This window comes from Moschus berezovskii, chromosome 8 (genome assembly GCF_049115385.1).
Source record: "Moschus berezovskii isolate FMDL1 chromosome 8, NW_MosBer_1.0, whole genome shotgun sequence".
NCBI lineage: Eukaryota > Metazoa > Chordata > Mammalia > Artiodactyla > Moschidae > Moschus > Moschus berezovskii.
Window position 1 is genome coordinate 56,895,496 of NC_142467.1, and position 26,765 is coordinate 56,922,260.

Here is a 26,765-nt window from a genome sequence, read left to right on the forward strand (position 1 = left end):
GAGAATGACTCTGCAGCTGTGCAAATACAGTTTGCCTGAACATTAATCCATCTGTCAGGTGAGATTTCCTTCTTTAAATAGCAAAAACTCCAAGTGTGGTGGTTTAGTGTCTATGCTAGAAGAGTTCTCAGCTATGCAAAGCTGAGTTGTAGTTACATCTGTTTTGGATCCTCTGGGTATTTGGATTTTGGTTTTCTGTGGGAAACAATGGGCAGTCCCCTCTAAGTCACACTTGGCCCAAGAGTTGCAGCATCATATTTAATTCTGACCCACTCAGTGAAGGATCCCTTAATGGTTCTAGGCATCTTTCATTAATTTAAAAATATTTGGTCCATGTTGTGTGCCAGCCCTAGGGCTGAGATCTAAGGGGAAATAATGTGAAAAATATCTATGTTCAAGGAACTTGCAGTCTAAGTGAAGGGTGGGCATTACAACATAGCCTCATAATGCTTCATGAATCAAGACAGAATAATACCCCAAAGGGGAATGGGACCAACTTTGGACAGAGAGTTGTGTTTCAGGAAGGGTTCTCAAAGGAGGAAATACCTGACCTGGGGATTGAGGAACAAGTAGGAATGGTGAGGGGCAGGAATTCTAGACAGAGGGACCACCATCTGCAAAGCCACTGAGATATTAAAGAAGTGTAAAAAGGAAACTCTAAGTGGCTGGAGAGAGCCTAGGAGGGGGAACATGGGACAAACTTTATAGGAATTCAAACATGAAGGGCCTCTGAATCATTTTAAATTATGGCGCCATTAATGGCTTTCCATCAGTGGAGTAGTTTGAGCAAGCCACTCCAGTACTCTTGCCTAGAAAATCCCATGGATGGAGGAGCCTGGTAGGCTGCAGTCCGTGGGGTCGCTAAGGGTTGGACACGACTGAGCGACTTCACTTTCACTTTTCACTTTCACACATTGGAGAAGGAAATGGCAACCCACTCCAGTGTTCTTGCCTGGAGAATCCCAGGGACGGGGGAGCCTGGTGGGCTGCTGTCTATGGGGTCACACAGAGTCGGACACGACTGAAGTGACTTAGCAGCAGCAGCAGCTAGCATGGCAGATGGCAAGTCACATTTTATTTTCTATGTCAAATGATTAGTAATTTATATAGCATCTCTTCTTTATTGTCTATTCCAGAAATGGCAAATTTGTGCTACAATTCTCTCTTTATGTAGCCATGAGAGATGTTGCTAATTATTTTAACATCTTTCTCACTAAAATCAGACACAATCTAAAATTCTTCTTTCAACTGTAATATGCAAACTTCCACTATCAACTACTTGGAGTTGACATTGAGTTGAGGCTTGTTCTCCATCCCTGGCCTGTTGCTTGCAGGACCTCATTGCTCTTTCTCTTGTATTTGTTGTCTCCTCAGCACAAGACAACCCATTCCCAGTGCAGCACGATCTCTCTCCTTTATTTCCTTGCCTCTTTCTCTATGCTGCCGCCTCTAGTTCTTCACTTTCACCATGAAGGTCCTGAGTCTGTTTTGTTTCCCAGATCTGGGAGACATATATCAAGCTCTGTAGGAGTCCCCTGGAACACCCACTGGCTTGGCTTAGGTGAGAGGGTAGTACCTATCCACTCCTCTCATGGCCTAGATTTCCCAAAAGTTGACTCAGAGACACAATTTAGTATATAGGTTGATTCTTAAGAGGTATTTGTGAGATGAATACCTGTGACAGGAAGAGATGGAAGCAGTTGCAAAGGGAAGGAATAGAGCAGGTATGGGGCCCAGGGGCATCCTCAGCCTATCCCACAGGGAACTCTAGGGCTCTCACAACCCTCAGAGTTGTCCAAAAACGGCCTGTCCTTCATTCCCCGCCTCAGTCAAACCATTGGATATGGGCACCAGGAAGAGATGTCCTTAGATGGGGTCATTCTCTGCAGCTGAGAAATTCAGAGAAATTCTCTCCTCTTCCCTCAGCCACTCCTACCTCAACTGCTTTCAGAGACAGAGGAGAGGGATCACTAAGGTTTTTAAAGTTGGTTTTAGAATTTCTCAGCCTGCTCCAAAGAAGAGCTTTAATTAAAACTTTAGTTAGTTTATAATTTTTGTTTTTAAATTTTGGAGTATCAGCTAAAAACTAATACCCAGAGTTCCACATTACCCTCTTGCTGCACGCAGTATCTTATTACACCAAAAGAATTGCAGGTTTTGGGTGGTAAAAGCTGTGTCTTGTATCCTATAACATTCTATGGCATAGCAGCTATGAAAGGCCCAAATTTCAAGTGATCTTTTCTATAATCATTTGATATGCCCTGATTTGGAGTTTGGAAAATAGGGTCACTGTATACAAAGGATTGGGGCTTCCCAGGTGGCGCTAGTGGTAAAGAACCCGCTTGCCTGCAGGAGACTTAAGATACATGGGTTCCATCACTGGGTCAGGAAGATCCCCTGGAGAAGGGCATGGCAACCCACTCCAATATTCTTGCCTGGAGAATCCCATGGACAGAGGAGCCTGGCAGGCTATAGTCCATAGGGTTGCATACAGTCAGACACGACTGAAGCGACTTAACACACACACACATACAAAGGGTTTAGCATAAATCTGGGCACAAAAAGGCACCCCAAAACACTTGGTGCTGACTCAGTGGTTTTTACCATAGAAGCTGTATTGAGCTATTAGGTAAGTCTGACTTATGGCTGTACCCAGTGCCTATAGCTTCCTAAACACTTCTGAAAGGGGCCTTTTAACAGATAACTTCAGCTTTCTTTCTGTGCCAATTATAATTCATCCCAATCTCTATGGGAGCCTATTTACCTCTTTTTGCTCACAGGATAATAAAACAGGCTAGTCTCTTGAGTTTTTTCTGTTGGCCTCCCCAGGTGAATTCCTATATAACATATTATGGTGGCCATCACAAAACCTTTCAAGATGAGGTTTGCCTTGCAGTTCTGCTACAACTAAGCAGAGGAAATAAAAAAGAGGAAATATACCAGGAAATTGGTAGGTTGCTGACCACTTTCAAGATCTGAATTTTAAGTTAGCAAGCTACTGTTTGAGGCTCAGGCTTTGAAATGGCCTTAGATATGTTACTTCCTCACTCTCTCTGCCCTGGTTTCCTTATCAATAAAATTCAGATGAGGGACAAATTCTTGTTTTGTCCAAAATTTTCTTTAGTTTAATGTATGGAGTTTCCTGAGATATAATTTCACTCCATGGAATAGAACACTACAGTTGACAGGCAGAAGAATTAGAGCTAGTAACAAATATTGGAAAGGAGTGACCAGAAAGATGGGAGAGAAATGAGAGAAGTATAAGGTCATGAAAAGCATGACAAGAGAGGGTCTTAGGAAGGAAAGATTAATGAACAGTTTCTAATTTCTTTAGATGTCAAATAATGTAAGTACTGAGAAGAAATGGATATTTTATTTTAATGACCAATAAGTAGCCTGAAGTGATTAGATGTGAGAGTAAAGAAAGACCTAAAAGGAAACACTCCAATATATTATTTCTGGTTCCTTTAGTAAGGAGGAGAATATTAGAGAGGAAGGCAGGAGAGAATATTAACTAAAAAAAAAGCCCACTTATTGGTTGACCCTGTAATATTTTTGTAATTTTTGAAAATCCAAATTAAAGAACAAATGAAAAGTGAAAAGGCAAAGACAGCAGTTGTAAACTGTATTTCTTTTTTTCTCTCTTTTTTTTAAATTTTTTAATTTTTATTTTTTATTGGAGGCTGATTATTTTACAATATTATATTGGTTGGTTTTGCCATACATTGACATGAATCTGCCCCGGGTGTACATGAGTTCCCCTTCCTAAACCCCCCTCCCACCTCCCTCCTCCCTTTATCCTCCCTCTGGATCATCCCAGCACACCAGCCCCAAGCATCCTGTAACATGCATTTACCCTGAACTGGCGATTCGTTTCACATATGACAAAATACATGCTTCAGTGCCATTCTCCCAAATCATCCCACCCTCATCCTCTCCCACAGAGTCCCAAAGACTGTTCTATACATCTGTGTCTCTTTTGCTGTCTCGTATCGGAGAAGGCAATGGCAAGCCACTCCAGTACTCTTGCCTAGAAAATCCCATGGATGGAGGAGCCTGGTAGGCTGCAGTCCGTGGGGTCGCTAAGGGTCGGACACGACTGAGCAACTTCACTTTCACTTTTCACTTTCCACTTTCACACATTGGAGAAGGAAATGGCAACCCACTCCAGTGTTCTTGCCTGGAGAATCCCAGGGACGGGGGAGCCTGGTGGGCTTCCGTCTATGGGGTCACACAGAGTCGGATACGACTGAAGTGACTTAGCAGCAGCAGCATACAGGGTTATCATTTGAATCTTTCTAAATTCCATATATATGCATTAATATACTGTATTGGTATTTTTCTTTCTGGCTTACTTCATTATGTATAATAGGCTCTAGTTTCATCCACCTCATTAGAACTGATTCAAATGCATTCTTTTTAATGGCTGAGTAATACTCCATTGCGTATATGTACCAAAGCTTTCTTATCCATTCGTCTGCAGATGGACATCTAGGTGGCTTCCATATCCTGGCTATTATAAACAGTGCTGCAGTGAACATTGGAGTACATGTGTCTCTTTCAATCCGGGTTTCCTCGGTGTGTATGCCCAGGAGTGCTATTGCTGGATCATATGGCAGTTCTATTTCCAGTTTTCTGAGGAATCTCCACACTGTTCTCCATAGTGGCTGTACTAGTTTGCATTCCCACCAACAGTGTAAGAGGGTTCCCTCTTCTTCACACCCTCTCCAGCATTTATTGCATGTAGACTTTTGGATAGCAGCCATTCTGACTGGTGTGAAATGGTATCTCATTGTGGTTTTGATTTGCATTTCTCTGATTATGAGGGATGTTGAGCATTTTTCATGTGTTAGCCATCTTTATGTCTTCTTTGGAGAAATGTCTGTTTAGTTCTTTGGCCCAGTTTTTGATTGGGTCATTTATTTTTCTGAAATTGAGCTGCAGGAGCTGCTTGTATATTTTGGAGATTAATCCTTTATCAGTTTGCTTCATTTGCTATTATTTTCTCCCATTCTGAAGGCTGTCTTTTCACCTTGCTTATAGTTTCCTTTGCTGTGCAGAAGCTTTTGATTTTAATTAGGTCCCATTTGTTTATTTTTGTTTTTATTTCCAATATTCTGGGAGGTGGGTCATGGAGGATGCTTCTGTGATTTATGTTGGAGAGTGTTTTGCCTATGTTCTCCTCTAGGAGTTTTATAGTTTCTGTAAACTGTATTTCTAAGAAGGTTGTCTAGTAAGTATACATTTGACACAAGATTTTGTGGCAAAAAAAAAGAGGTCTTAGTGAAAAAAAAATTTTTTTTAATTGTTCACATTTGACTCAAATTTTACCATTTCGCCACTGTAGCTGTTCTGCAAAAGTCTTTTCACAGGCAGGAAATAAGGATGAGTACACTGAAAAGAGAAAATCGGACCTGATATATAATAAACTTCTTCCACTGATAAAAGTCATCCTGGAGGCTGCATTTGTACTACTTACAGATTTCTCTAGAATAAAGTATCATTTCAAGTGTATTTTTTGGAACTCTAAGTCAGTTTTGCATTTTTGTACAGACCTGTAATAAGGGTCACCTCAGAAGAGCATGGTACAGAGACAAGCTGACAGCCTCTCCTTAAGTAATCTTTCTAACTGCCCTCTATAGCTTCCAGAAGCTTTATAGCTTTTCTCTAGATGAGATGGGATCTTTAACTCAAGCCTAAATATTGGACATCATCCATAAACCCAACTGAGGCAGAAAGATGTAAAGATAAATAAACCTACTATCTTAAGCCATGTTTTAAAAGGTTTTGTGAGTGTGTGTGTGTGTGTGTGTGTGTGTGTATGCGCGCGCATAGTTAAAAAAATAGTTGGCATTTTGTAAATTCCCTGGCACTACTTGGGGGGAAAAAAAAAGCTTTGTGGTTTAAGTGCGTTTAGAGGAAAAAGAGGGGAAAGAACAAACAGAAAAATGTTTTGAGCTCAGGAATGAAAGACAGTATTGTAAATTGGCAACTGCTGGAGCTTTGAAAAGAATAAGACAAAAACAAAGAGGTGGTGGTAGCAGGAGGAAGCTCAGAGAGTTAGCAATAGAATTTTCTCATATTCTTTTAGTGAAATGCTAGAATATCTTTTTTCTGAAATTTTATTCTGTATAATATGAGGTAAAATGTCCTCTTTGGTCATAAGAGTGCATCACATCATCTAAAATATCTCTTTCCTATAAAAACTTTCCTCTAATCATCAACATGACAACACATATTTTGGCTAAAATTTCTAGTTTGAAAGTGAGGAAGACGTTTTTAGGACACATTCAAACAATAACCAATACAAAAAATACAGGATCAGTTCAGTTCAGTCGCTTAGTTGTGTCCGACTCTTTGTGACCCCATGGACTGCAGCACGCCAGGCCTCCCTGTCCATCACCAACTCCCGGAGTTCACTCAAACTCATGTCCATTGAGTTGGTGATGCCACCCACCACCTCATCATCTGTCATCCCCTTCTCCTCTCGCCTTCAATCTTTCCCAGCATCACAGTCTTTTCAACTGAGTCAGCTCTTCACATCAGGTGGCCAAAGTATTGGAGTTTCAGCTTCAACATCAGTCCTTCCAATGAACACCCAGGATTGATCTCCTTTAGAATGGACTGGCTGGATCTCCTTGCAGTCCAAGGGACTCTCAAGAGTCTTCTCCAACACCACAGTTCAAAAGCATCAATTCTTCGACGATCAGCTTTCTTCACAGTCCAACTCTCACATCCATACATGATCACGGGAAAAACCATAGCCTTGACTAGATGGACCTTTGTTGGCAAAATAATGTCTCTGGTTTTTAACATGCTGTCTAGGTTGGTCATAAATTTTCTTCCAAGGAGTAAGCATCTTTTTATTTCATGGCTTCAGTCACCATCTGCAGTGATTTTGGAACCCAAAAAATAAAATCTGCCACTGTTTCCACTGTTTCCCCATCTATTTGCCATGAAGTGATGGGACAGGATACCATGATCTTAGTTTTCTGAATGTTGAGCTTTAAGCCAGCTTTTTCACTCTCCTCTTTCACTTTCATCAAGAGGCTCTTTAGTTCTTCTTCACTTCCTGCCATAAGGGTGGTGTCAGCTGCGTATCTGAGGTTATTGATGTTTCTCCCAGCAATCTTGATTCCAGCTTGTGCTTCTTCCAGACCAACGTTTCTCATGATGTACTCTGCATATAAGTTAAATAAGCACGGTGACAATATACAGCCTTGATGTACTCCTTTTCCTATTTGAAACCAGTCTGTTGTTCCATGTCCAGTTCTAACTGTTGCTTCCTGACCTGCATACAGGTTTCTCAAGAGGCAGGTCAGGTGGTCTGGTATTCCCATCTCTTTCAGAATTTTCCACAGTTTATTGTGATCCACACAGTCAAAGGCTTTGGCATAGTGAATAAAGCAGAAATAGATATTTTTCTGGAACTCTCTTGCTTTTTCGATGATCCAGTGAATGTTGGCAATTTGAGCTCTGGTTCCTGTGCCTTTTCTAAAACCAGCTTGAACATCTCGAATTTCACGGTTCACATATTGTTGAAGCTTGCCTTGGAGAATTTTGAGTATTACTTTGCTAATGTATGAGATGAGTGCAATTGTTTGGTAGTTTGAGCATTCTTTGAGCAAATACAGGATAATGAAGAATAACAGAGTATAGAATAAGTACAGTGAATACATGAACCCATCCTTCTTAGCTGATTATCCTACTGCCTATTCATTGAAAAAATAATTTTTTATAATAATTTATTTCCTAATTGGTGCATCTCAATTCGTGCTACACCCAGCAGCAGCAGAATTTGTTCCTTCCTCTCTGCCTCTTGGGAAGAGATGCCATCATTCTATTCAAGACTAACTCCTTGATCTATTCTATTCTGGCTTCTTCAAGGACTTTGCCCCCATCATTATTTTTTTTCTTTTCTCTTGTTATCTCTAGCTTTGTCTTTTTTTCTGTTCAGTGTCAACATACTCATTTTCTCCAACTCTTTTTCTTTTGTCTTACCATGAATTGGTCTGACCATGTGACACTTCCAAGCTTTCTTCCTATTCTTTCATTGTCAGACTCATTCTGAGTTGTTTTGTCATTTCTCTATTTCTTCCTGCCCATTCTGTTATCTCTGAGTTCTACTTCTAATGGCCACTAAATGCACGATTTTTTTTTCAAGTCATCAGTGACCTCTGAGTTGCCAGATATGATGGACATTTGTTAGACCTTATAGGTATCTCTATGACTTTAGACTCCAATCACAATTCCCTTTTGAAAGTTTGCCCTTTTTTGGATTCTGCACCATCAAAACCCTGGTTTGACTCTTCCTCTGACAGCTGTTAGCTCCTGTGCAGACTTCTATTCTGTCAAGCCCATTGCAGCCCCTTGACTTCTTTGTGTGCCCTCTGTCTGGGTGATTTCATCATTCATTCCAATGGCTCCAGACCTAAATGTTCCTACCTACTGTTCATATCCACTGGAGAGTCTCACAGACTGTTCAGACCCAATATGACCAAATGGAACTCCAAATGAACAAGCTTCTGTTCTAGAATTGCCTCTGTACCTCATTGAATGGCACCATTATTCCCCAAGTTGCCTTAGCCAGAAACCTAAAAATTATTCTTGGAAACTGTCCCTTCACCTCCTTCTATCCTAATGCTTCTTTCCTAATTGATGTCCAGTCAGCCTAGCTGCCTCTACCTGCTAAGAATTCCAATTCACCCACTTTTCTCCACCGCTATTACCACTATCACAGTTCTCCTGGATTATTACAATAGTCTCCTGCTTCCATTCTTGTTTCTCACTAATTCATCACACTGCAGCCCATAATGTAACTTTAAAAGCCCTTCAGTATCTGTACTCTGTCCAAATAAATATCCTTAATGTATACCTCCTGTTCAACAATTATGTAATTTAGAGAAGTTCTCCCTCTTCTGGGATTCTCTAAACTCTCTCTAGTTTTTCTTCCTACTTTTTTTGCCTCTGACTGGTCCCTGGGGACTCTTCCTTCAGGAAACTTCCTTGTTTATGGTGGGAAGTCAAATCAGGGTAGAACAGAGAGATGTCTCCCCACTCACCTCCATGTGTTCCCTCTGCCATGACTCTCTTACATTTATGGTCATTATTTAATTGTCTCATCTCCTCTGCTAGAGTATAAGCTCAGAAAGGGCAAGAAAAATATTTAACTTGTTTCCACAGTATCTTCTGGGACATTGAAGTTGATCAATTTGTTTAATGCTGGGTAAATGAATGAATAAGTGAATGTTCGAAAATCTGCTCATGGAACAATGGGTTCTGGTCCAAATCATTCTGCTATTAAAGTTATGGAAAATTTTCTCATTTTTAAGGAAAACTTAAGTCTAGAGTTATCTTAAGCTCAAACAAACACGCCATAAGTTTTCCATATGTGCTGCTAGCCATGCATGTACCACACTCTGGAAAACCCTTAAGATCTGAAATAAGTTTGAACATCCCAGCTTGAGTGCCTCTCATCACTCTTTTAAATATCTTACCTCTCTGCTCAGATTCACCCCCACCTCCTAACCCCCACATATATTGATATGCTTCACATAAGGGCACCAACCAGGGGGCTAGTGAAGAGGATATCCTGTCACAAGCCCTAGGTTTGGCAGAAGGCTGCCAAGAACCCAGAGGAAGGGATATTGTTTTCTGATTTGTGTGCTCAGAGAAAGTACATTTTTGCAGTTTGAAAGGCTACCCATGTGTCAGCCAGCCCCTAATTTCTAGAACTCTTAGTGCAACGCTCACCTGGCTTCATGGAAATAGCCAAAAAACAGTGATGTGCAAACTGGCTTTTTTACCCCAGTTTCTAATGCAGATGGTTCAGAAGATTTAATCTAGTTGACCACTAAGAGGCCTTACTGTTTCAACATGTTTTTATCAGCTCCAGTTAAGTGTTTTGGACTTTTTTTTCCCCCAGTGACAGTTTTGCTAAAAGAACCATTTCTGCTTTAGCAAAGGCAGCCAACAATTTGTCTTTTGGTTTATGGGGTCACCCTACATGACCATTTTGTGCCATTCTGGGGTGGAATGAAGGGAGCAGTAATAACTTCAACTCTAGGAATTTAGCTCAGTGATTCAGCAAGCTGGGAATGTGCCCAGCCTTCTTTAAGGAAGCATCTAACCATGACTGTTTTATTCAGTTTTCTAAATGCAGTGCAAATCATGCAGTTATTTTTCTGATTGTAAAGTCTTTTGGTTTTGGTCTTTAATTGTTTAAATGCATTTTTTCAATTATCCTTTTGGGGATGTGAATGGGTGAGGGTGGCGGGGGGAGTGGTGCATGTTGTATTTGAGAAATGCTAAATTAAACAAAATCAAATTACCAGTTTTTCTATAGTAGGATTTATTGAAGGTTTTATTTTCAAAACTAAATTATGATTCTCCAGGGACTGGAGGCTCTAATGTGTGATGTTTTCATACATAATTGGTCAAGAAACCCTCTTCAAAGTGCAAGTCTTCAAGGATTGGTGTTCCACCAATCTGGGACCCACTCTGGGAAACGTGAGCCAAAGTGTTGCCTTTCAAAATTGCTTCTGCAACATTCCCTCCAAGTGCCTGGAGAGCCAGCACATAGGTCATAAGATTTCAGTCACCATAGTATGGAATCTAACAAATGGCTTTCTAAAAGTTTAAGCTCTTTAAAATCTAGTAATTAATTCTCCCTGTGTAATGGACAGAGACACTTAGTTTGGGAATTCAGTCATGTTAGAATTTAAAATCTAGCTAGATCTAGGAAGATTGTGAAAAAAATTGCTGGATTTGAATTAAATTCCAGACCCAGCTTAGGTAGGACATTTTTGTTTGTTTTCAATTCTAAGGTTATGTTTAGTTTTGCCTTAAAATTCTCTATTTCAACTTTATAAAGTTCTCTATAAATTGCCTTTCCTTTTCCCTCTCTTAATTTTAGGAAAACTAATTTTAGGATCTCTGTCAGATTTCTAGTCCTTGGTTTTCAAACTTTGATATGCATTAGAATCATGGGTGGGCATAGAATGGGGAAGGAGGTTGGGGAGAGTAGTTGGGGAAGGAAGCTGAGGAGGGTGGTTAAGAGTTTCTCCTGCCAGGTCTGATTCCAGACCAATTACATCAGAACCCCAAGGACTCGGGGTCTCAATTCAGTCTCTCCACACTGTGTGATTAGTTTTATGTGTCAACTTATCAAGGCCATGATTGCCAGTTTTTGGTCAAACTCTAGTCTAGTTATTGTGGTGAAGGTGTTTTTTTCTATGTGAGTAACATTTAAATAAGTGGACTTTGAGTAAAGCAAATTATTATCCATAATGTGAGTGGGCCTCTTTCAATCATTTGAAGGCCTTCAAAATACAGATGGAGGTGCCTCAAGGAAGAAGGGATTCTGCCTCCAGATTGCCTTCATATTCCAGTGTCAGCATCAACTTTTCCTTGAGTCTCCAAACTGCTGGCCCACAGAATTCAGACTTCACAGCCCTCATAATCCTGTGAGCAAAGTCTTAAAAATCAATCTCTTTATATATATATATATATATATATATATATACATAGACAAATAACCACACAATGCATTCATAATATACATACATGCACACACTCATATCCATATGCATGCATGCATACTATCTGTATGTGTGTATGTATATGTATATATGTATTTCTATATCTCTCTGTCTGTTTCTCTCCTGTTTCTCTGAAGAACCCTAAGTAATACAGTCTTATTAGCAATCATCTGACAGACTTTTACCAGGACCACAGCCTCTGTAAACCTCAGCTGCATTTGTTATTTTCATTATACCACATGAGTAGAATAACTGTTTTACAAAGAAACGTACTGAATTCAAACAATAGAATCCTTTGTATTCAAGCATGGGGAAAAATACATCTTCACTTGACCAAATTAGTTTCTTAATTGGCCTTGCTCTTGTCGCTAAATGTATCATGTTGATCTTGAACATTTTTAATAAGTGGGTTTATATTACAGACCAAGTGTTAAAATTATTTAAACTTGAAAGGCCCAGTTTGCAATGAAATGGAACAGATTCTGGTGGATGCTACTGAGCTGCCAATAAGGATTAATTATAATTCAAATGTTCTTTATTACTCGTTAATTATGTAATTGTTATTCATCCAGCCTTCTTGATTTTTCCATGTTAAATAATCATGCTTCTGTTTCACCCAAGCCTTTCTATTTAGTTAACCAATTAATTAAGGATGGGGATATTATGCATTTATTAGCATCCTAATGGGAAATTGATTCCCTGTAGCCCAAACATCTACATATGTTCAGTTTTTGAGCTCAGTTTTTCTCCTTTTATGTGATTATAATTTTGATTGTAGACACTAGGAATTAAAAACCATGCCCTTAAATATCCAGTCCAGTTCAGATCACTAAAACTGTCCTTTGTAAACAAATGCAAATATTGGTACAAGCACTAGAAAGAAATCACACATGACCAGAGTAAGGTATAAATCATCACTAGTCAAAGATTCTTATGGGGTATATTTTCTATTGCAGGATGACAACTATAATACTCAAATTCCCAATACCACAAGAAAATAGTGTTATAAAGAAAATGGAACAAAGTTAGGGTTACTGCCTGGGGGTTACTTTATACTGTGGTCAAAGATGGCCCATTTGAGGAAAGGAATTTTAAGCAGGTACCTAAAGGATAAGAAAAGTACCTGGATCTGGGGTCTTTTGCAGACAAGAAATAGCATGCATGGAGAGATGAAGGAAGTAATGGTGATAGTTCTCTTTTTCCTACATATAATTTCTCCCCAGAAACCTCTCGTGATGTCACTGGACCTGAGAGGACTTCTGGAACTTTGGGGCTTGTAAAGTACATGGTTTTATAACTGTTCATATCTTGCTATTGCTCTCATTAGGTTTTTAAAAGAGCTAGTGCACCAAAGGTTAAATTATAACAGCAATAAAGAAAATGTGGTAATGAATGTTAAAAAATCACAGAACTGACTTTTCCTTCTCCTTCTGTTAGTGCTAGTTTCTAAGAAAATTTCTATAATTAGAGAATTTTGAGTGTATCTGCAACAAATAGAGGAGGCTTAACTTCCCAAATGGGTATGTGAAACCAACAGGCCAAATGAATACACACATGTGCCAAATAATAAGGTTTCCATTCCATTAAAATGTAATATAAAGATTGAATGTTTATCTCTCTTCCCCACTGGACCTCATTCATCTCTGCTCTGTCTCTTTATAGCATTATATAAAAAAAGACTAGGGATCTTGGAAAGAAACAAGAATGAACAAAGATGAGACTGATGGATGGGAGAGTAAGTAGTGTTGTTATTGGGGAAAAAAAGATTAGAGTCAATTATAATGCATCCAGTGACTTCTTTACAAGAACTGGCAAGATGTTATAATTCCATGCTGTTTTCTAGATAAAAGCCAATGGAAATATCACTCCTACAAAGAGAATTCATGAACCTGGTTAGAGAAGAAAAGATACATAAATTTTATTTAATATAGTAACTGACATTATTTCCAATACTTCTGTAGCTTGATTCTGTCCAGTGCTAGTTAGAAAATCCAAGCGTTTTGTACCTCAGTTATTAATGGGACAGCCACCAGATAAAGCTTTTTGTTGTCTATAGTAAAATATGAATAACTTGATACTGGTCATCACAATGACCTTAACATAAAGCCATGTGCAACCAGCTCTAGAACACATAGAGTGATGGTGTGTTTGAGTATGAAATATCCTTTGAGAGTATCTTTGAACATTTCCTTGTTTTACAGATCACAGATCTAGTCAATGCCCCCAGTGTCTACTTGGATGAAACTGAGAACTCATCAGAGGGAAAAGATACGTAAAACTACTTTACTGACAAATTGAAGTATTATTAGGAGTTGAATCACTTTGGTTTCCCTAGTAAGAGTTTATTTATACATTATGATGTAATTAGAGTTCATTTCTCCCCTTTCTTTAACCTGAACCATGAAAAAGGTTTACCTATAGTGATGTCTATTCTCATCTCTTTGCAGTATATTCACTGCTTTCTGTTCCACATCCCTTTTCCAACTCTTTCCCCATTCTGTGCCCCAGAAAACTGGCCCCTGTTTACCACAGCCAGATTTCCCTGCCCTCAGATGCAGTTGGCTAAGACAGCAGGATGAGCAGAAGCGAAAAGAATTGAAAGACTGAAAAATGCTGGGGTGTTTTGTCCCCTGGTTGCTTCTCTGCCTGGGCCACAGTGACTGTGGAAAGGAACGTCTCTCATACTATATTTGGGCCTCTCTCTGGGCTCCTGCTCCTGCTGCTGCTAAGTCGCTTCAGTCGTGTCCGACTCTGTGCGACCCCATAGATGGAAGCCAACCAGGCTCCCCCATCCCTGGGATTCTCCAGGCAAGAACACTGGAGTGGGTTGCCATTTCCTTCTTCAATGCATGAAAGTGAAAAATGAAAGTGAAGTTGCTCAGTCATGTCCGACTCTTTGCAACCCTATGGACTGCAGCCTACCAGGCTCCTCCGCCCATGGGATATTCCAGGCAAGAGTACTGGAGTGGGGTGCCATCGCCTTCTCCCCTGTTCCTACTAGCCTGTTATTATTCACTCTTGGTTTCCCTTAAACTCTCTCATACCTTTGTAAACAACCCCTTTATTAAAACCTCTTCAATTATCCCATCTGTTTTCTATTAAGATATTAACTGAAATACTATTATTTATCTCCTGCTAGACTGCAAGGAGATCCAACCAGTCCATTCTAAAGGAGATCAATCCTGGGTGTTCATTGGAAGGACTGATGCTAAAGCTGAAACTGCAATACTTTGGCCACCTCATGCGATGAGTTGACTCACTGGAAAAGAGTCTGATGCTAGGAGGGATTGAGGGTGGGAGGAGAGGGGGATGACAGAGAATGAGATGGCTGGATGGCATCACCAACTCGATGGACATGAGTTTGAGTGAACTCCGGGAGCTGGAGATAGACAGGGAGGCCTGGTGTGCTGTGATTCATGGGGTCACAAAGAGTCAGACACGACTGAGTGACTGAACTGAACTGAACTGAACTGATTAACTCATTTGTTCCCAGACCATAACAAGTGTATAGTTCAGTCAGGACAGAAACCATTCTGGGTTTTTCAAACTGGGAGGGATTCAACATAGTGATTTATAGAATCTTTAGAATAACTTTGGAAGGACGGTCAGGTTTAGCTAGCAAAAACCTTGCTAGCTAAGGTCAGGATGCTACAGAAATTTCACAAAATAGCAGCCAAAGCTCCCAGCAGCATCTAAGTGAATGATTCACATTAGGCTGCCCCAAAGCTGATGCAAACCTCAAGACAGCCAACAGACATCACAAGAAGATAGCCTGCCCTTTCATCCACCTTCCAAATCTCACACAGTGACTCTCTTCAGCAGGATCTCGCCTACAACCCTCCTTTTAAGGGATCTGGGAGAATGTCTCATTTCTCTGCTTTTTCCATGGGATACAAGGAATGCAGACAGAGAAGAGAATGATGCTGAGCTGACAGTAAAGAATCCACACAATAAGCACTGAGTAAATACTGGACTCTCCTTGGAAATTTTGCTTAACAACCTGATACCTCACTTTCCTCTTCCTTAAGGTGAGGTATAATATAGTAACTAAATGTGCAATATGTGTAAAATACTTCTACATGAGTGAGGAAGAGCAGGAGTTCCTCACTTCTTTATGCACCATGCATCCCTTTGATCCTTTGGCCACCTGGTAAAGCCTATAGATCTCTCTTCTCAGAAAGAAAATGTTTTGAACTTAAAAATAATAAAAGGAATTCAGGGGAAATCACTTATATTTAAACACAGTAATCAGACAATTTTTAAACTGTGATACAGTAACACACACATTATATAAGAAAATCCAGGTGGCAGGTTTATCTAGTGGCTACCATTGATTTCAAAGAAGTGTTCAGCATAAATGATATTCCACACTGTCTATAATATCTGTAATATGCTATGAAAATATCTAAACTCTGTTGGTGACAGAGTCACAGGTACTGCTTATACTACTGTGACTGGTCATTTGCATCTATTAATATAATTGAATGGCATGCTAAATTGCAGTAAGGCAAGTGAAAACAAGATATACTATTTTTTCCATCTGCATTCATAAGACTCCAGGATTAAAGAGGTCAATGTTCCCTGTTAAAACAGTGGGACTTCCTTACAGAGCTGGATCATGGCACAAGACCTCCATCTACCCCGCCTTTCCTTCAGGCATACAGACCCATTTGTCTTCCAAAAGATATGGTGGAAATCAGCCCTCCCTCTTTGCCTACCTTCATCATTTTTCCCCCTTCAAAGGGAAAAATCACTTAAAAACCCAGCTTGTTGTTGTCCTGTCCCTCAGTCGTGTCTGACTTTATTTGACGCCATGGATTGCAGCACACCAGGCTTGCCTGTCCTTCACCATCTCCTGGAGTCCACTCAAACTCATGCCTATTGAGTCAGTGATGCCATCCAGCCATCTCATCTTCAGTCACCCCTTCTCCTCCTGCCCTCAGTATTTCCCAGAATCAGGGTCTTTTCTAATGAATCACCTCTTCACATCAGATGACCAAAATATCAGAGCTTCAGCTTCGGCATCAATACTTCCAGTAAGTATTCAGGACTGATTTCCTTTATGATTGACTGGTTTGATCTCCTTGCCTGTCCAAGGGACTCTCAAGAGTCTTCTCTAGCACCACAGTTTGAAAGCATCAGTTCTTTGGTGCTCGGCCTTCTTTATGGTCCAACTCTCACATCCATACATGACTATTGGAAAAACTATAGCTTTGACTATATGAATCTTTGTTGGCAAAGTGATGTCTCTGCTTTTTAATACGCCATCTAGGTTTGTCATAGCTTTTCTTCCAAGTTGCAAGCGTCTTTTAATTTCACAGCTGCAGTCACCATCTGCAGTGATTTTGGAGCCCAAGAAAATAAAATCTGTCACTGTTTCCATTTTTCCCCATCTATTTGCCATGAAGTGATGGAACCGGATGCCATGATCTTCATTGTGTGAATGTTGAGTTTTAAGCCAGCTTTTTCTCTCTCCTCCTTCACCTTCACAAGAGGCTCTTTGATTTCTCTTCACTTTCTGCCATTAGGATGGTCTCATCTGAATATCTGAGCTTATTGATATTTCTCCCAGCAATCTTGATTCCAGCTTGAGCTTCATCCAGCTCAGCATTTTGCATGATGTACTCATGTATTTTGCATCTAAGTTAAATAAGCAAGGTGACAATATACACTCTTGACGTACTCCTTTCCCTATTTGGAACAGGTCTGTTATTCCATGTCTGATTCTAACTGTTGCTTCTTGACCTGCATACAGATTTCATAGGAGGCAGATAGGGTGGTCTGATATTACCATCTCTTTAAGAATTTTCCACAGTTTGTTGTGACCCACACAGTCAAAGTCTTTAGCCATGAAATGTTCCCTTGGTATCTCTAATTTTGGTTGAAGAGATCTCTAATCTTTCCCATTCTATTGTTTTCCTCTATTTCTTTGCATTGTCCACTTAAGAAGGCTTTCTTATCTCTCCTTGCTCTTCTTTGGAACTCTGCATTTAGATGGATATATCTTTTTTTTTCTCCTTTGCATTTCACTTCTCTTCTTTTCTCTGCTATTGTAAGGCCTCTTCAGACAACCATTTTGCCTTTTTGCATTCCTTTTTCTTGGGGATGGTTTTGATCACCGCCTCTTGTACAATGTTATGAACCACTGTTAAAAACCTGTTGGTTGCATCAAGATCATAGGAAAACATTTGGAGACAAATGGGAACTTGGTTGATGTTAAATTCCAAGGCAAAGAGTGAAATAGCCAAAGAAGCAGCAGATCTAGGGATTGCCACACATGGTGCTGTTGTTTGGAGATAATGGTAACAATACTGTCTTGTGAGGAATTGCCCAGGCTTGTGTGTCAGACACGCGGGTGCACTTCTGGCTCTGCCACTGACTAACTCTGCCTCAGGGCAGTTGACTTCATGTCTCCAAGCCTCAGTCCCCGCCTGAAAAAATGAGATAATAATAGTACTAACCACATAGGGTTACTTTGAGAATAAAAAAGGTGAGCTAAACAAGAGGATTCAGCCTAGTGATTAATGCAGAATAAATTTTCAGTTCATGTGAGTTTTTAGAAGGAGCACTGCCGTGTAAATTATTTTTTGTGTTGTTGATCCGGTTCTGCAGACAAAGCATCAGATGTAGCCTATCACCTATATGAATACTGTGCTCTTACCATCCTGACTACAGCAAAGAGAACTGGAGGCAGGCCCATGCTACCTTAAACACCATGATATTAAAAGAGAGCTCATGGGTGTCCCTTCCATAAAAGCAGAGTGTCTCACCAAAGTAATGGCCCATTGCACTACCTCAGTTGCTGGGCTGAGCTGACTGCATTTTTTCTTTGCATTTGACCTGTTAAATCCTGTCACACCTGTCTGCTTTGCAAATAGAGTTCCATCCCCAGCCAAACTCTTTAATAAGATGCTTAGTAACTTTACCCCAGCTGTTCGCACTTCAGTTAGCACATGTCAATACAAGCGAGGTCTATCATGGTTCGGTGATTCTCCATCTCCCGTCAGTCAGCACAGCCTTCTGATTCCTGCTCCCTCGCTGCTCCTGGACTTCTTAAAGAATTTCTTACCATTTTGCTCTGTTCCTGTTTCCCTGATGCCCTCCTTCTCGTGTTCTTTTTGAATGTTTTATCAAAATCTGGCAACAAGTCTGAACACTGGTCAGAAGTGAAAGGCACACAAACTTAGGATCAGAAAAACACACACAGTCCCCACCACAGCCCCATCTCCACTCCATTCCCTCTCACAAAAAAAGAGCCTGGAGCTTAAAACTTTAATCCCTGAGAAACTATTGTTTACTTTCTCAGAGTTAATTAAGCCAATATATCTACTTGCTTTCCAGGTAATAATTTATAGTCCAAAGCATATTACAAACCAGAGTCATAGATGAGCCAAGATATTTGCAAAGTAAGGTCCAGGATCTACTGCCTGGCTGGCATCAAGTGGTATCTGAGAGCTTTTGGCCTATGTGCACATCAAAGCGTAGAGCCCACTTTATAATGACATGGGAGCCTCCTGGGGAAGACAAGGGGCCACATGGCAGCCTCCCAAATTTGTCACAGAGTAAGAGTAAGAAAATTTAGTTCACAGAGGAAATAAATACGGCCTGGAGGTTTCCAAATTCTCACAGAGAATTGTACATTTATATAGGATTAACTATGCAGGTTTTGATTGGGTGTTTTTTATTAGTTCTTTTGATGACTTACATAGGTTGAAATTATTTGAGCTTGTTTATAAGACCAGAGAGAACTGAAGCTTAGAGAGATTATGAGCTGTCCAGTCACATGCTAAAGATGGTGGGGCCATGTCAATTTCTTTATGATTTATTTACTATAAGGAGAAAATGAAAATCCTGTTGGATTTAATTAGCCTGGATAGTTGTGTAATTTGATTAATCCCAAAGCTCCTATGTATAGCACCTTTCTTTTCTTTCTATTATTTTTTTGTGACAGAAAGCAGTCCATCAGAACAGGAAAGCCTTGGAATTCAGTGTCATTCACATAACCATTTCTCCAACAGCAGAGCAGGCATTGTGAATTTGGATTCATTCTTGTGGTACCTCTACCTTAGTCCTTGAGAGTTATTGTTTAGCAATTCAAATTGGCCCACATGATATAAATACTTGCTATTTCTAATTAGCCATGTGCTCTTCCTATCTCACACCATGAAACATCTAAATATAAAGGAAAAAGCATCTTTCAAAAAGGAACTACTTCAAGCTCTGCATATAATTTTTTTACCATCATTTTCAAAATATCAGTGTTGTTTAAGGACCAGATATCTGTTCTTAAGACCAATATCTGTGCTTTAGGACAGATAACTGTTTAAATAACCTGTCTTTTTATCAGCCATGTGTTGGATTCCATCATGTTTTTAGAATCTTAACTCTTTACCAACCTCTCTCTTTCCCATATGATTTCAGCATACCTGGATATGACACTATGGGATGAAGCACTGAAGGAGGTACATTAAATGACTGCTTATGGTACTCGTGCCTGGAAAATCCCATGGACGGAGGAGCCTGGTAGGCTTCAGTCCATGGGGTGGCTAAGAGTCAGACACGACTGAGCAACTTCACTTTCACTTTCATGCATTGGAGAAGGAAATGGCAACCCACTCCAGTGTTCTTGCCTGGAGAATCCCAGGGACAGAGGAGCCTGGTTGGTTGCCATCTATGGGGTCACACAGAGTCGGACACGGCTGAAGCAACTTAGCAGCAGCAGCAGCAGCAGCACTGAATATCTACTGCATGCTGGACTTTGTTCTATGAGCTAGAAATATAGCAGTGAACAAGATGAAGATCTCTGGTTTCCTGAGAGCTTACGTTCTGGAGGAGCAAGATGGACAATGACCAAATAAAAACAGAAACATACTAGATAACTTCAGTTATTGAAATGCGCTGTAGAAGAAATGAAATACACCTAGCTGTGTGTGTTCGGAGAAGGCAATGGCAAGCCACTCCAGTACTATTGCCTAGAAAATCCCATGGATGGAGGAGCCTGGTAGGCTGCAGTCTGTGGGGTCGCTAAGGGTCGGACACGACTGAGCGACTTCACTTTCACTTTTCACTTTCCACTTTCACACATTGGAGAAGGAAATGGCAACCCACTCCAGTGTTCTTGCCTGGAGAATCCCAGGGACGGGGGAGCCTGGTGGGCTTCCGTCTATGGGGTCACACAGAGTCGGACACGACTGAAGTGACTTAGCAGCAGCAGCAGCTGTGTGTTACTCTTCATGGACCATCCCTAGCCACTAGCAACAAATGGTTTCACCTGACAGACTTCTATTATATTTGAGTCAGAGTCAGAGCCACCTCAGCTTGAAGATGACGTTCAAGTTACTCTTCATGGGCCACCTTTAACTCTTGGCAAAGGATGACTTTACCTGACAGATTTCTATATTTGAAGTACAATAGTCAGAGTCGTCAGCAAACAATTGTGAATTGTCCTTAAGAAAAAAACAAAGCAAGTATAATAAAGTGGAGGTGCTAAACTGTGATTTGAAGACCTCTCAGAGGTCTTTTCAGAGGAAATATTTGAACTGAGACAGTAATAGTGAGAAGGGGTCATTATTTGAATATCTTGGAGCAAAGCATCAGCAGCATGCAGCATCCACAGAACAGGAGCAGCATCCATGGACAGGGAACAAGCCTGGCACATTCAAGGATGAGGAAGATGGTCAAAATGACTGGAGCTGAGTAAATAGGGAGAGGACCGGGTAAGGTTAAGCCAGAGGGGTGGCTGGGCTAGATTATTTCAGTTCCTTGTAGGCCATGGTTAGGAGCTTGAATTTATTTTAAGTTCACTTTAAAGTCGTTAAAGGGCTGTCAGTACAAGAAAAGACCTGAGGTGATTTACACTTTTAGGAAGCCAGTTAGAATAAAGCACAGCTGCTGCCCTCAAGGAGCTAATAAACTATAGCACTAATTACGATTCAAGGCAGAAACTGAAGGATGAATTCCAAATGCTGAGCAGAAGCTCCAGGAACCTCTGGGATCCAGCTGGTAAATGGTGTTCTGAACTGTACTGAGTTTATAATCTAATATCAGGAGTTTAACATTAAAGGGTAAACTTAGCTGGAGTCCTTGAATTCCAAGGGAAATATTTCTCATTTTTATTTTCTTTTTGAAATGTAATCACTACTTCCATAGAGCACAATAAAATCTTTCAGTTCCTTCAGAAAGGGCTTGTGTGATACAAGTCCTGACAACTAAACTTTCATCTCTTTGTTTTGTGCAGATGAGGAAGCATAATCCCCTGAGCATTTTGTACTCAAAGCAATCCCTCTTCTTTTGTGTCTCCTGATGGGGGCAATGAAAGAGGAATGTTTGACAATTTTAAATCTAGTTCATAAAAAGAAAAGTCATTACTGAAACAATGTCTTTCATCCAGGAGATCACAGTGTCCACAAGGAGCAGAGTTCCTGAAATCAGGATCTCTGAGTTCCTACAGTTGCTCAAGTGAGTTTAAACCAAACATTTTCAATTTAGGGGTTGGCCTTGGAATACATAGCCAACATGAGGAAGTTGACTTAGACTTCGGGATAACCCTAAGTTCCTCAATATTAGTTTTACCTCCAGTGATCTGCTAACCCCTCTGCACTTGCATTGATTTTAAAATGGGCCATAATGGCAGCGATTCTGTGCATTGAGAAACAGAATTGAAGGTCACTGAATTAAGGAATTTTCTTTATCCTGGGCTTTAGGGGAGGAATTTGGTAATATCCCCATCAAGGCTTTGGGACCTTCATAAAAGGGAAGGTGCTTTCACCAACTATTTGTGATCTGCATGAACAATGTTAACTTGTTTTGAGTGTTTGAATACTGAGAGGTTTATAAAGGAATATAAGACCTGCTTCAGTGATTTATGATCCATCTTAGAAGGTAAGACATAAATATATAAGAGGTGAAATAATACGGTACAAGGTGAAAATGTGATATACCACAGGGAATTACATGATTAATTTTTAATTGATAGAGGTATGGGACAAAATAAATGCAGGAAAAATTGAACTCATGACTTCTGAAGGATGTATTCATTTATCCAATTTATTGGATCATTGAACAAGTAGTTATTATGTGCTCACTTGATGCTGAGAGCTCCACTCGGTGCTGGCAAGGAAGGGGTGAGCTGACATGGACCTGTTGTTGGGAGGATAGATCAATGACAGGAGTCTCTGGCAGGAGCTGCTGATGGGTCAGATTTATTCTCTCTTCTGGTTGTCACCAGGATGATGAGTGTAGATTCAACTATAAACTTAGGGTATCAGAATTTCCTGTGAAACCATCTGGTCTTGCACTTTTGTTTGTTCAGTTCAGTTCAGTTCAGTCACTCAGTCGTGTCCAACTCTCCGCGACCCCATGAATCACAGCACGCCAGGCCTCCCTGTCCATCACCAACTCCCAGAGTTCACGCAAACTCATGTCCACAGAGTCGGTGATGCCATCCAGCCATCTCATTCTCGGTCGTCCCCTTCTCCTCCCGCCCCCAACCTTTCCTAGCATCAGAGTCTTTTCCAGTGAGTCAACTCATCGCATGAGGTGGCCAAAGTATTGCAGTTTGTTGGGAGTTTTTAAATCACAGGTTAGGGACTAAGATCATGGCATCCAGTCCCATCACTTCATGGCAAATAGATGGGGAAACAGTGGCTGACTTTATTTTGGGGGGCTCCAAAATCACTACAGATGGTGACTGCAGCCATGAAATTAAAAGACGCTTACTCTTTGGAAGGAAAATTATGACCAACCTAGACAGTATGTTAAAAAGCAGAGACATTACTTTGTCAACAAAGGTCCATCTAGTCAAGGCTATGGTTTTCCCAGTAGTCATGTATGGATGTGAGAGTTGGGCTATAAAGAAAGCTGAGCACAGAAGAATTGATGCTTTTGAACTGTGGTGTTGGAGAAGACTCTTGAGAGTCCCTTGGACTGCAAGGAGTTCCAACCAATCCATCCTAAAGAAGATCAGGCCTGGATGTTCATTGGAAGGAATGATGCTGAAGCTGAAACTCCAGTATTTTGGCCACCTGATGAGAAGAACTGACTCATTTGAAAAGACCCTGATGCTGGGAAAGATTGAGGGCAGGAGGAGAAGGGGATGACAGAAGATGAGATGGTTGGATGGCATCACTGACTCAATGGCCATGGGTTTGGGTGGACTCCGGAAGTTGGTGATGGATAGGGAGGCCTGGCATGCTGCGGTTCATGGGGTCGCAAAGAGTTGGACACAACTGAGTGACTGGACTGAACTGAACTGAAATCACAGGTTAAATTTCAGTGCTTGTGAATGGTCTGCTCATATTAATATTTTCTGTTTCTTCCTGATTCAGTATTGGGAGATTGTAAGAATTTGTCCATTTCTTCTGGGTTGTTCCTTTATCTCTTATGATTCTTTGTATTTTTGTGGTATCAGTTGTAACTTCTTTTTGTTCTTTTAATTTCTAATTGTATAGATTTGGGCCCTCTCCTTTTTTTCTTTATGAATCAGGTTAAAAGTTTATCAATTTTGTTTTTCTTTTCAAAGAATCAGCTTTTAGTTTCATTGATCTTTTCTGGTTCTTTTTTTTTTTTTTTTTGTCTCATTTATTTCTTCTCTGATCTTTATGATTTATTTCCTTCTACTAATTTTGGGTTTTGTTTTTTCTTATTTCTCCAGTTACTTTAGGTGTAAGGTTAGGATGTTTATTTGAGATTTTTATTTGTTTTTCTTTTTAGTTGGAAGATAATTGCTTTACAATGTATAATTTTCTGCTGTACAACATGAATCAGTTATAACTATATCTAAATATATATTTTAAATATTTAATATATATATTTATATATACTCACAACTGAGGGGATACACACACACCCACACACATACATACATATATATATATATATATACCTTCCCTCTTGAGCCTCCCTTGTTCCTGACATAAGCTTTTATCTCTATAAACTTCCCTCTTAGAACTGCTTTTTCCACATCCCATAGGTTTTTGAATCACTGTGTTTTCCTTTTGATTTGTTGGGAAAGGGACAGGATGGGATTAACATATACATACTACTATATATAAAATAGATAACCAATAAGGACTTACTGTATAGCACAGGAAACTATATTCAGTATTTTGTAATATCATATAAGGGAAAATAATCTGAAAAAGAATATATACATATATATATACACATATATATACATAACTGAATCAGTTTGATATACACCTGAAACTAACATGACATTGTACGTCAATTATACTTCAATTTAAAAAATTTTTTAAATAATTTCTTGTGACTTCTCCTAAGATTTGCAGAGTTAGAAACCTAACCAATAACCAGCTACCTATTACCTTTCTCCAGAGTTCTGTACAGAGATCACACATCCTCAGTTAGAACGCCTCTAAGGACAAAGAGTCTCGGAGATATCCATTTCCACTATTCTATGGCAGTTAACTTGTTTCTTGCATACTGAAACAGACTCTGCCTCTTTCATACAGTCATCTGCCTCTTCATTGGGAAAGCTGTGGGCTCTTGCCCCAAAGGAAGCCTTGCAGACTTACTTCTCTGCTGCAACCAAAGAACAATTTAAAACAATGCAATATCCAAGAAGTAATAATATTTTAAAGATAAATAACTTAAGCTATTCCATTAAAAATCAACATCTGTGATGACACAGCAGGTAAAGTATAGATAGATTATTTCAGGTTTCATCTAGCTCCGATTGTTTAACACAAAGACTACTTCCTTGTTCATTATGTATTACTCAAGGATATGTTTAATAAGTAGGATACATCCTCACATTAAAGCTGAATTCCCAGACTTAAAAGGAAGCACAAATTTTAGAAGCTATTTCCTGTAAATTTGTCATAGATTGTTTTCATTAGCTCAATTAGGATGATTTGGCAGTTATTAAAATTGATTCTCTGCCTAGTGATTTTCCAGTGTGCCATGTTTCCTAATTCTTATTGACCTCTGGAGCCCTAAAATAGCTCTATAAACAAAGAAACTCATTTATATACAATTTTAAGAAATCCTTCTTCTTGTATCTCCTAGATTTGCTCTTGTCGTGACTCCCATGACAAAGCACTTCTGCATTCATTAGCTTAGTGTCTGTTACATGGCAGCACCCTGCCATGGACCTGGATCTAGTGGTTAATAATCCCTATTATCACAAGGGGCAGACACCCAAATCAGTAGCCTCAGGGCCTGATTGCCTCTTATGATCTTTATGTCCAAGTTGCAGGCACAGCTGCTCACCCAGGGCTCACACCATGTCCTCAGATTTGGGTCTCACACTCTTCATCTCTTGGCTGACCTTCCTCTGGGTTGGCTGTGTCCTCAGGTAGGTTTCCTTCATGGAAGCAAGGTGTTTACCAGAATCTCCAGCTCTACCTTGTCCTCTCAGCAGCGCCAGAGGAGAGAACAGCCTCCCCAAAATTCCTGTAGTCAACCGCCATTGGCCTAGTTGGGCCGTAGACCCATCTCAAGTCCAGTTCCAGATTGTTCCAGGGAATAAAACAAGCTGATTGACCAGTTCTGAGCCACCAGGTCACTCTGGACCAGGAGTTGGGGGAGAAGTAGGGCCTACTAATCACATGGAGAGAATGGGAGGAGGAATAGTTCTGGAAGACAATTGGGCAGTTGGATGCTTGGCAGGCAAAAACAGTAGATGCCCTCCATAGTAACGCTTTGGTTACTATAGAGGGTTGCATAACTTTTGAGTCAAAAGAGAGGGTCTTTTAAGTAGTAGATAAATGAACAGTTAGCTAGTTAGTGGCAGAACCTGGGAGAGCCAGGTCTTCTGACTTCTATTCAGTTGATCTTTCATAAATGTTCATAAATGTTTTACCTCTGAAAGTCAGTTACACAATTTGTGGGGTCCAGTGAGAAATGAAAATGTGAATCCTTTTGTTCAAAAATTTCAGATAGCCACAATCAGCCATTAAACCAAGTGCATAGGTCATACTCTCATGAAGTCAGTCTTGGTCATCCAATACCACTTCTTGTATACAGGCCACAGCATTTGTCACAATATAGCTGGAAAATCCTACGGGTGGAGGAGCCTGGTAGGCTGCAGTCCATGGGGTCGCTAAGTGTTGGGCACGACTGAGCAACTTCATTTTCACTCTTCACTTTCATGCATTGGAGAAGGAAATGGCAACCCACTCCAGTGTTCTTGCCTGGAGAATCCCAGGGACAGGGGAGCCTGGTTGGCTTCTGTCTATGGGGTCGCACAGAGTCAGACACGAC